Raw genomic sequence first — 11,074 nt, forward strand, 5'->3', positions numbered from 1 at the left:
CGGCCGCCGCACACCACGCCGCTGCTGTCGGAGTCGGAGCCCGGGGACAGCCCGGCGCTGCTGGCGCCGCCGCTGCTGCTGCTGGTGCCCAGGTCGCCGCTCGTCTGCCCACTCGACTCGCTCGGGCACTGCTGCGCCCTCGCGCACGGGGGCCCGAGCTCCAGCCACAAGCTTGCGGGCGGCTGGGCCGCGGGCGGCGGCGCGGGCCAGGGCGGGGGCGGCGCGGGGGCGGGGGCGGCGGCGGCGGGGCTGCCGGGCGACGGAGCCAGCGAGGCGGGGTCCGCACCCGCATCCGCTCCCGCAGCGCCGTCGGAGGGCGAGGGGCGCGCTGGCAGCCGCGCGGCTTCCTCGGCTCCGTCCTCGGCTCCGTCCCCGCCGCGCGGCCGCCGTTCCGGGCTCGCGGACATCCTGGGGCTGCGCTAAGGAGGCTCGGGCCGCCGCCGCCGCTCGGACTCCGCGGGCGAGGCCGGGCGCCCACCCCGCAAGCGCACCGGCTGCCCGCCCGCTCCCGGCCGCCCCGGGGCGCTGAGCGGCGGCGGAGGCCGCGCAGACCCGGGCGGCACGCGCTCACGCACGCGCGCACGCAGACCCCGAGCGGCGGGGCGAGCGCGGCGCGGGGCCCGGACGGCCGCCGGTCCTCGCGCGTGGGCGCCCCGCGCCGGCGTTCGCACGCGTGGGGCGCGGCAGCGTCCTCCTCGCGGGAGACGCGCAGTCATCCCAAGGCCGCGGTGGTGAGTAGGGCCGGCGGGTCCTCGCTTCTATTGCGAAGGATGCAGCCGAGAGCCGGCGGGCGGCGCGCCCAGCCCGTCAGGCGGGAAGGCCCCGCGTAGCCCAGGGTCAAGGCCCGGGCAGGCCGCCCAGCCAGGCCCCCGGGGCGGGCGCGCGGGGCGTGGGACAGGCCGGGCAGCCGCCTTCCTCGGGTAGCCCGCCGGCAGGGATGCGCGTACTCCGGTCCCCGGCCCGCGGCCGTGGCGGGAACAAGAGGCCGCGTGAGGCTGAGCCGCGGGCCCTCCCCCACAAACGACTTTAGAGAGTGTCAGCACAAGTCCAGCGGCCGGCACGAAGGACAGTGGAGCCAGGGCTTTGCGAGGACGGGCACGGGGGAGGGAGCCGCTCTTTCCTCCGCCCCCCCCCACCCCGGCATACTCGTGCGTGTCCTGTGGGCTCTCGGAGGGCGCGAGCCTGGAGAACGAGGCCGCTCGGCAGCCGCAAACGAGTTCGAAAGTCAAGAAGTGCTCAGGCGACATGCAGAATCTGGGAGGCGAAAAACAGGGGAGCCGTGGCCTCTCTTGGGAGGCTCGGTGGGCGCGGGGGCGTGAGAATAGGAACCGACGAGGGCTGCTGACCCCCCACCTTCACCCCTTGCTCCACCGAGCTTCAGGGCGTGGGTGGTAAAGCGTTCGAGGTTCGGGAAGGGCGAAGAGCAAAGCCCCCCCACCTGGGAGAGGGGTCCACCGAGAAGGCGGCCACTCAGTCCTCTTCCCTCCTTCGGGCCCGTTTCTTGCAGTGCGTCTCCTCCCCTAAGCCCCACGGGCTCCTGCCCCTGAGCCATAAGGAGCTCGCGTCTTCGTGGACGCCTCGATGTCGCTGTCCCCTGTCCCTGTGGGCTCTGTGCTGTCTGTGAGTGTGGCAGTTCCTGCCCTCATCCCTGGGGGGCGGGGCGGGGCGCTGGGACAGCAGCCGGCAAACGCTGGCGGTGGGCCCGGGGCTCTGACCAAGCCTAAGGCAATGCCAGCGGTGGGCACTGGGTGGCGACTCGGCCGTCTGCGCCTTGGAGGCCCCTCGGGTCCCAGTCTGGGGAGCCTGCCCTCAGACTGAGAGGGAAGAGCGGTGTCCCCATCTGAGCTCTGGTGTGAAAAAGGGACCCGTCTTTCTTCAGGCCACCGGGGGGGGGGGGGGGGCTACCCTCTCCCTCTACAGTCCTTTCCGGGAGCCTCCGTGACTTCCTGGAAGGCGGGTGTTAGAGAGACTTTATTTCTTGAAAAGATGCTCCCCGCGGTTGTCACACACCGTTCCGTGACTTTCCGTGCTGTGAGTTTAAGATCACAGCCATATCCAAGAAGGACGCGGCGCCTGCGCTCGCCGTTGCTGGCGGGAAACCACCTGTTCGCCCGCTGCTCGGCGCGGCGGGCACGCGACGGCCGGCACGCAGGCCGCGCTGCGTCAGGCCCGGCCGGACCCGCCTGTACCGGGGCTGGACCGCGGCCCCACGCGGCACCTGTTGCTCCCTTCCCCGGCTTTCTGCGTGTCTTCAGCGCCCACAGGACCAAGCCAGGGAAAGTCTTGGATGTGAGCCATGTCCCTGCTCCCCAGAGTCCAGACAAAGTGCGTGTTCGGTAGAGCTGTTCTGTGTTGGCAGCCCTGTCCAAGGCTTTCGTCCTTAAACACCAGAGTGGGCCCGGCTCCCAAGCCAGCTGGGTGCTTCCAGACGGTCACGTTGCCACCGGACAGAATCGGCAGCCGTTCGAGACCTGGCACCCAACATCCGCCCTTCCCCGGGGAGGCCCCGAGCATCGTCAGCTCGCCCAGCCCCCGCGCGGTCAGGGCTAGAAAAGGCGCCCCAGCCCGGCTGGCCCTGCGCCCCGGTGTCCTCCTGGTCCAAACCCAGCCCTTTCACACACCAGCATGTGCTGCGATGCCGTTGGCCGTCGTTCCGGGAAAGGGACCCAGGCGACGGCTCTGCAACTCCAGGAAGAGCCTGGTCCCTCAGAAGGGAAAACGCCCAAGGCCCTGGACTAGATTAGAGACAACTCTCTCTGCGGTCGCTTCTTCTGCAAGTCGTACCCTATAGTGAGACCCAAGGGAGGCCCCGTAGTTCTGCTCGAATTAAATGAATGGAGCCAGGTTTGGGGACTCCGGCGCAGTGTTCCCTAAGCCGAGCATCCCCTTTCTCCGAGTGGAGGGGAGCCCTTCCAAACCGAAAGGGTAAGAGACCGCGCTTTCTCTCTGCCCCCTTCGAGCTACCTCTGCCAGAGCAGGAGACAGGGTGAGCCAACAGCCCTCTCTCACTTCCAGGCGGCAGGTGGTGCAAAAAAGCAGGGAGGGGGCAGGCAACTCACCGGGGTCGGGTCTGCGCTCGGGCTGGCCCAGGCGGTTCAGTCCGGTCGGGGCGCTCTGGGAGAAGGGGTGGCTTCTGCTCGGGGGGCTCCGAGGCCCTGGGGGCGTCCCAGTCCTCTTGCTCCAGCGCTGGGAGGGGAGGAAAGGGACCGAGAGTAAATGAAAAGGGACGACACGTTGTGCCCACACGTCTCAGATTGCCCCAGGCTTTTGCTCCCAGCAGAGCACACGGCCGAACCGTGAACAGCTCTGGGGGGGCCGTTCGCTTCAGCACCCGTGGGCGATAAGGAGAGGCTGCCCCTGGGTTGAGTCGGCGTGGCAGCCGGGGCAGACTAGGCCACCCCTCAGCAGCGGGAAGTGGGGCCTGTCGGGAGGGCCCCCAGACCCGAAACTCTACCCCAGCGGGTGGGTCACCCAGCCGGACATTTCCCCCAAAGCAGAACTATTAGCTCTAGCTGTGGCACATTCTTTTAGGGGCGATTCATTAAAAGGCGACTCATGAAGCCTCTGACACCTCGTAACCATGAGACAGTAAGGGCTGGTGCTGCGTGGGGCCCGGGGGAGGCAAGAGACAGCATCCCTGCGGCGCCCCAAGGTCCAGAGGCAGCTTTGGCCCCTCCCAGTTCTGCTTACTTTAAAAAGTTATTATTTCCCTGGCTGGTGGGGCTCAGCGGACTGAGTGCCGGCCTGGGAACCAAACAGTCGCCAGTTCGATTCCCAGTCAGGGCACCTGCCTGGGTTGTGGGCTGGGTCCCCAGCAGGGGGCGCACGGGAGGCAACCACGCATGGATGTTTCTCTCCCTCTTCCCCTCCCTTCCCCTCTATCTAAAAATAGACAAATAAATCTTTAAAAAATAAAAATATAAAAGTTACTGTATTAACTTAAAAAGTGAGGGCACCTGCCTCGGTGGCAGGCCGGGTCCCCAGCAGGGGGCGCGCGAGAGGCAGCCACACATCAATGTTTCCCTCTTTTTCCCTCCTTTCCCCTCTTTCTAAAAATAAATAAAGAAAATCTCTCTTTTTAAAAATCGTGGTATGCTCCCCGTCCTTTTCTTTCGTATCCCTCACACAAAGAAGCAAACAGCACTGAGAAAAGTCATTCAGTGATTTCTGGACAGAGAAACAGACCAACGAGGACGGAGATGGAGCATGACCCTCCGTCCCGCCTCCGCCCCTGGGCGCAGCTCAGACCGCACGCAGGTATCGGTAGGTCAGGCACCTGGGGACTCTGAAAGCGCTCGGCGGCCAGCAGGCGGGGAGGAGGCCAGGATCTCAGGTCACGCGACCCCGGGGATTTCTGCGGTGCCCTGTGGCCCACACTCAGCAGCAGCTTCACGCTGGGTGTGCACCAAAAGCTCCAACACAGGCCCCCTCGGGTCTGAAGAGGGGAAGGGGGGCCTTGAGGTTTAGAGCAAATGGAAGGACGGCCCCCCACCCCAGGCTTCCGGGCGTCCACGGCAGGCGGGCCTGCGTCCTGCAGGGCGAGCCCCCGTGACCGGAGGAGCCGCAGCCGCGCGCCCGGGGATCGAACCCCTGCTCCCTTCTCACTGCCCTGCCTCCTGCCCGGGCTCTGGGGAGGCAGGAGGGTCGAACTCTGGGTTGAGCAGGGGAACGAACTCTGCCCAGCTCTGCGGAGAAGCGCCCGCGAGAGGAGCTGCTGGAAGGCAGAGCACGCAGGGGGTGCCCCCTCCCCGCCGCCAGGTCATTTCAGGAACCCCTGGGCCTCTCTGTCAACGGTGCCAGGCGGACCGGACTGAGCGAAGTCTTTGGGGACCGGGTGACAGGGAGGAGCATTCCACGGTTCCAGGCTGGCCCCTGGTGACCCGCGTTGTCCAAAGAGCACAGGGAGCCGAGCTGACCTGGGAACCCGGCCCCGGGGTCCTCTGCTGGCCGCCGCCCAGAGAACTTAGTAGTCACCCTTCTCCACAGGAGCGAGATGAGGCCCACAGTCTCCTAATGTAACGTTCAAAATCCAACCGCCACCCAAAATTACTGGATGTGCGAAGGACTACGAGAAGCTCAGCAACACGCAAGGGAGACAGCAATCAGCAGGCCCCAGCTGTTGCAATTATCGAAGACTTAAAAGCAGGGCCTATGACCAGGCTTGAAGAAGGAAGGGTGAACACTCTTGGAAACGATGCGAAATAACAGCAGGGAAACAATCAACAAAGAACGAGATGGAAATACGAGAACCGAAAAGTAACTAAAATGAAAGATGTACAGGGCTGGCCCCCGTGGACACTAGGCCAAGTGAAGGAAGACAGAGGACGAGAAACAGCATGAAGTCTCATTTATGGTGGAAACCCCAAAAAGGAGAAAAGGTTAGGCTCATCGATACAGAGAGCAGCGTGGTGGCTGCCAGAGGTGGGTGGGGCAGGAAAATGGCACAAACTTCAGGCACCTGTGTGCACGCGCGCGTGCGCACACACACACACGCACGCACAAGCCCGGTGTGCAGCGTGCGGCGTGGCACCTGCAGTACAGGAGTAGCAGACGAGGCTTCCAGTTGTTTGTGTGAAAGAAGACATGCAGGGTCTGGTTATTACAACAGCATCATTGACTCAAAAAAAATAAATAAACTATGTGTCGCATACTCACAGCTGTAAACCTACTTGCCCGCCCCTACGCATACCTACAGGGGTGGGCAAAAGTAGGTTTACAGTTCGTATGCAAAATGATACACGAATTAATCAATACTAATACAAGCATAGACTCTGTCTCATGTGCACACACCTGTAACCCCATTTTCGCCCACCCTGGCACCACAGCGGATATTTGAAAGTTGCTAAGAGAGTAGATCGCAAGAGTTCTCATCATTCTCACCACAGGGAAAAGGTTCTGGGAAGTGTGTGCGGTGGTGGCCGCGAACTACACACATTGTGGCGATCACATCGTAATGGATACAAATATCAAATTGTTGTTTTGTGCACCTGAAACTAACGTCGTGTGTGTCAAGTTTCCCTCAATAAAAAATAAAAAGTAAAAAATTCCTGGCACAGTTCTTTCACAAAATGAGATGAGAGAGGGAAGAATCAGTAACCTTCTACATCGCTCAGTAGAGAATACATCCAATCTAAATAACGGAGAGAGAAACTACGGGAAAAAATCAGCAGGCGCAGAGAGCTGCGCGTGGCTGCGAAGGCTTCGCCGCCAGCCCCGGGGAGGAGAGGCGCGCGTGGGGCGCAGGGCGGCATCGGCAAATCACCTCCGGGGATGTCCCAAACGCGGTGAAAGGCATTAACGTCCGTTACAGACACGAGACGCTCGGCAGCCTTCAGACCGGGAAACCCAGGAAATGGCTGCCTATACACCCTAATGAAACCACGGAAATGAAAGCAGCCAGAAATGAACAACAGATTGTTTGTAAGGGAAAAAAATCATTCAAAGGACACCAGAATTTTCATGGAGGCCAGAAAGAAGTGGAACAATATTTTTTAAATGCTGAACCAACTGTCAACGCAGAATTCTAGATCCAGTAAAAAGCCAAAAAACACTTTAGGAAAGAAGGTGGAATACATACTCTCACATGAAGAAAAAGTAGAGAATTCCTACCCGGCAAACAGAAGTAAGAGCAACAGAGTAAAGATGTGGGTAAACATAAGAGATTATTTGTTTTTCTCCTCTGAGTTCTTTCAAATATGTTTGGCAGCTGAAAGCAAAATGTAGAATACTGTGTGACGAGGCTTCGCTATGTGTAGATGGCATGTGACATCTGCAGCCTGAACGGGGGACGTGGCGAAGGTTCTACGTCCCATGTGAAGTCACAAAATATTAAATCTAAGCAGACTGTGTAAAGCTAAGGATGTATTGTAATTCCTGGGGTGGCTATTTTGAAAAAACTTTAAAGATCTTATTTATTTATTTTTAGGGAGAGGGGAAGGCTCGGGGGAAGGGAGGGAGAGAAACATCCGTGTGTGGCTGCCTCTCGTGCGCCCCCTGCAACTCCCCGGCAGGTGCCCTGACTGGGAATCCAACCGGCGACCCTGTGGTTCGCAGGCCGGCGCTCACTCCACTGAGCCACACCAGCCAGGGCTGGGTGCCTATTTTAAAAAACCATGCAAAGACATATACTTGAAGCTTAATGGAAAAGTTAAAATGGAAAACTAAGGGGAAAAAAACCCAATAGTTAAAAAAAAAACATTAAAAGGAAATAGCAGCCCTGGCTGGTGGGGCTCAGTGGACTGAGCACCGGCCTGCGAACCAAAGGGTCGCCAGTTGATTCCCAGTCAGGGCACGGGCCTGGGTTGCGGGCCGGGTCCCCAGCAAGGGGCGCGTGAGAGGCAACCACACAGTGATGTTTCTCTTCCTCTCTTTCTCCCTCCCTTCTTCTCTCTAAAAGTAAATAAATAAAATCTTTTTTAAAAATTAAAAAAAGAAAAAGTATAGGACGCAAGACCATAGAAAACTGCAGCCTCCGGACGACAGTACCGTAACCACGTGAAGCAGTACATAAAGCTTGTTCATAGAAGATATAGTGCTCTGTTAAGAATGGCTGCTTTGGGCTCTGGGAAAAAACAATGCTTGCCCCTTGAAAGCGCCCGCAAGAAGACTCGGGCCCGCCGCCTGGTCCCTGGCAAACACGGACAGCCGCGGCCGCTTCCTCCGGAGCAGCCGGGGCCCAGCCAGGCCCGCCAAACACCTCGACGCTAGAATCACGGGGAAGTGCCAACTCCCACTTGCGGGTTTGCAAATTCCCAGAGGCGGCTCGCACACTGTGCTGGTGAAGGCGGGGACCTTGGGGGGACTGGCCGGCCCACGCTGCCTGGCGAAGGGCCCTGGGGCTCCCTTCTGCTCCGGCTTTGGAGGTGGATAGAGGGGTAGGTGGGGGTCGGAGTTAACTCACCTCACTCCCAGGGAGGTCTCCGAGCGAGGGCACTGTGCTCAGGCGTCTTTCCCAGCTGTCCTCCCGCTGGTCCTCCTGGTCCAGCGTCTGCAGAGAGCATAGGTGGCTCGTGCCAGCCTGGGGGGTCCTGGGCATTTCGGGGGCCTCCGGGCTGCTGTCCACACCACGGTAGCTTCCAAGGAAAACCATGGAGCCGGCACTGCCCCTGCCAGGGTGGCGGAGGTCTGCCCGCGGAGCCCTGGGCCTGGGGCTGTGGGGCTTGGGGCCCAAGGGTTTGCTGGGCATGCCCGGGCTCCCGTAGGCCAAGCAGCAGGCAGAGGGGGAGGGGCCAGCGCCGTCGGCCCGCAGCTGCTGGGCACTGGGGCCGGTGGGTGACATCAGGCAAGGCTTTCCAGGAAAGATACCTGCGCGCAGGTGCCGACCCATGACCGGGGGGCTTGCGCAGTGGATGGGGGGCTCACTTTCGCTCCTGCTATTCGGACAGCCCCCACTGCAGGGCGAAGGCGGAGGCGCCCCGTGGCCCCTGACAGCGGGGCTCCCCTGGCCGCCTGGCTGCTCCTCGCAGTGGCTGTCGGTCCCTGGGGCCAGCCCGAGGGGCGGGTGGCTTTCTGGGCCCAGCCTCGCTAAGGACGGCCCGTTGGGGCCTCCTGCAGCTTTGCTTCTAAGAAGCGCTCGCCAGGAACTCTGGAGCCGCCGGCCGCACCCCTTCGGGTCCTGGGGGGACCCTGGAGAACTTCCATAGGTGTTCTCCTTGTCGACAACTTTGGACTCAAAGAAACTTGTGAAGGTCCTGTGGGCTATGGCCAGCCTTGCCCGGAGCCTCTTCTCTGGAATTCTGGGTGTCTCGGCGTCGCGGCCCTCGGGGGACAGCCTGCTGCAGCTGGGGTCCCTCAGTGTCTCTGTGTCCCCTCCTCCGACCCGCCCTGCGGCCCCCTGGCCCGGGCTCTGTTGGACGACCTGTGGCGCCTCGAGCGCGTGCACGTGGTGCGTAGGCGCCGGGTCCCGGGTGGACGCCCCCAGCCCGCTGGCCACAGGCGTTGGCCTGTCCGCGCTGCGCTCCGGTTCGCCCTCCGCGCCCAGCGCGCAGGCGCCCAGCTGCAGCGGCTCCGGCTCCTGCGAAGCCTGGTGGAGCGGGTCGGCCCGTGGGGACGCAGCTGGAGCAACGCCGCCTTCGCCTTCGCCTTCCCCACCGCCCCGCGCGCCCGCGCGCGCCCTGCGTGTGTCCCCCGGCGCCAGAGCAGCAGCCCTCGCGTCCGCCCCAGTCCCGGACCCCTGGCGCCTCCCGGGCGGTTTGTCCTCCGCAGGCCCCTCCGGAGTCACCACGCCACCCGCAGGCTCCTGGGAACAGGCGTCTTCTCTGCCCCGCGCCGCGTGGGCCCCCCGCGCAAGAGTCTCACCGTCGCCCCCCGGGCTGCGGGTGAGTGGTGTCCCGGCCGCGGGGGGTCCCGGGGGCGCCGCTCCGGCTCCTCGGGGAGACGGCGGCCTCTCCTCCAGGAACTCACAGGACCGTGACTCGGGAAGCGCGCGCGCCCCCCTGCGGGTGGCCTGCAGCCCCTTCTGCTCAACGAGGATGATGAGCGCGCACCTGCCCCGCGGAGCCGCGTCTGCGCCAGGCGCCCGCCTCAGGGCCCGGGCCCAGGGCGAGGCAGCGCCCTCCGGCCCCTGGTCGCACCCTGCGCGCCTACTGCTGGGGGGACACGCAGCTGCTGAGGTTCTTTGTGAAAAGCCCTGCCAAGTGCTTCCCGTGCCCTTGAGGTCTAGACAGATGGCGTCTTCGGCCTCCTTGGGAGCGTGAGCTGCGCTTGATTTCGGGGCGGTCTTCGGAGCGCTCCCTGCGGAGCACCTGGCCCCCTCTGTCTTGCACGCCTGTGACCCGCTGTTGCCAGAAGGATGTGGGAACCCAGCCCCAGCCGGTGGCTTGCTCCTCTTGGGGAGAACACGCTTGGCTGTGTCGTCACTGGTTTGGTTTCCTGCCTCAACAGCGGCAACAGCCCCGAGGTGCTTCTGATTCCCGGCAGCCTCTGGGGCAGGGCCAGCGCCCTGGGGCTCCCCCGGCCGGCTTTCTGGGCTGTGTCCGGACTTGCACTTGGCAGGTAGCGGCACTTCCTGTGAACCGAGGCTCCCCAGCTCTGCGGCAGGGAGCGAAGGGCCTGGGCTGGGCCGAGAATCCCGTCCCAGCTGGTCATCCAGCCCGAGACCCTCAGAGAGCGGCTCCCGAGGGCCCCCCGTGCAGTTCAGAGTGCGAGGCCTGCACACACCCCGCAGACAAGAAGCCCCGCTTTGGGGGGCAGGAAGCACAGGAGATGTTTGGCGGGGAGCAGGGGGCAGGGCGGTCCCTGTTCCCGACTCTCCTGCTGCCGCCGTTCTTTCCTTCAGATGGGCCCCAGGCGCCACAGAGTCCTGCCCTGAGGGGCCCTCAGGGTGCCGTAAGAGACACCCCGTGACGGACTGGGCCCTGGCCAGCGCCCCTGCGTGCCGCGGCCGGCGCCCGGGGGAGGCCCTGCTCTCGTCCCCGATGTTCTCCGGGGCACTGCGGCAAAGCTGGGCACGCAGGAGGCCAGGCGGCCCCAGAGGACGCCGGCAGGGGCCATCCCGGCAGGGCCGGGGGCAGGGCGCGGCCGTGCTCACCGCGGGGCCCCGGGCGCCCGCCTTCCTCTTGCTGGCCCCCGGCGGGCCTCCGGGGCCCGGGGCTGGGGCCGGGGCCTTGTCGGAGATGTGCGGCCAGCTGCGGCCCAGCTCGCAGCACCGGAGGAGGAGGGGCCAGACGGCCGGCCCGCCCAGGCAGCCCTCCGACCTGGACTTCTGCAGGGAGCTGGCCGCGGCCCTCCTGAGCGCCCGCACCGTGGCCTGCTTCGCTGGCGGGAGGCGGCGGCCGCCCCGCGCCAGGTGCGGGGCCCCAGCTGGCAAAGGCCCCTCAGGGCTGGCCATGCGGCCCCCGCCTGCCCTGCCTCCTCTTCTTCTTCGGTGGCGGCACAGGCTCAGAAGCCACTTTTGGAAGCCTCTTCCTCGAAGTGAAGGGACGGGTCTGGTTCTTCCTCTGGGTCAGGCCCAGGGACACTGGTCGAATGCTGCTCCCGAGGAGCTGCAGTGGCCGGGCCATCACGGCATCCCCAACATCCCCCGGGAAAACGGGAGCTGCGGCCTCGGCGCACCTTTCCCGCAGGCCGCACCTGG

This window comes from Pteronotus mesoamericanus, unplaced genomic scaffold, assembly GCF_021234165.1.
Source record: "Pteronotus mesoamericanus isolate MK-2021 breed Mesoamerican mustached bat unplaced genomic scaffold, CSHL_Meso_final contig_94, whole genome shotgun sequence".
In the NCBI taxonomy this organism is placed as follows: Eukaryota; Metazoa; Chordata; class Mammalia; order Chiroptera; family Mormoopidae; genus Pteronotus; species Pteronotus mesoamericanus.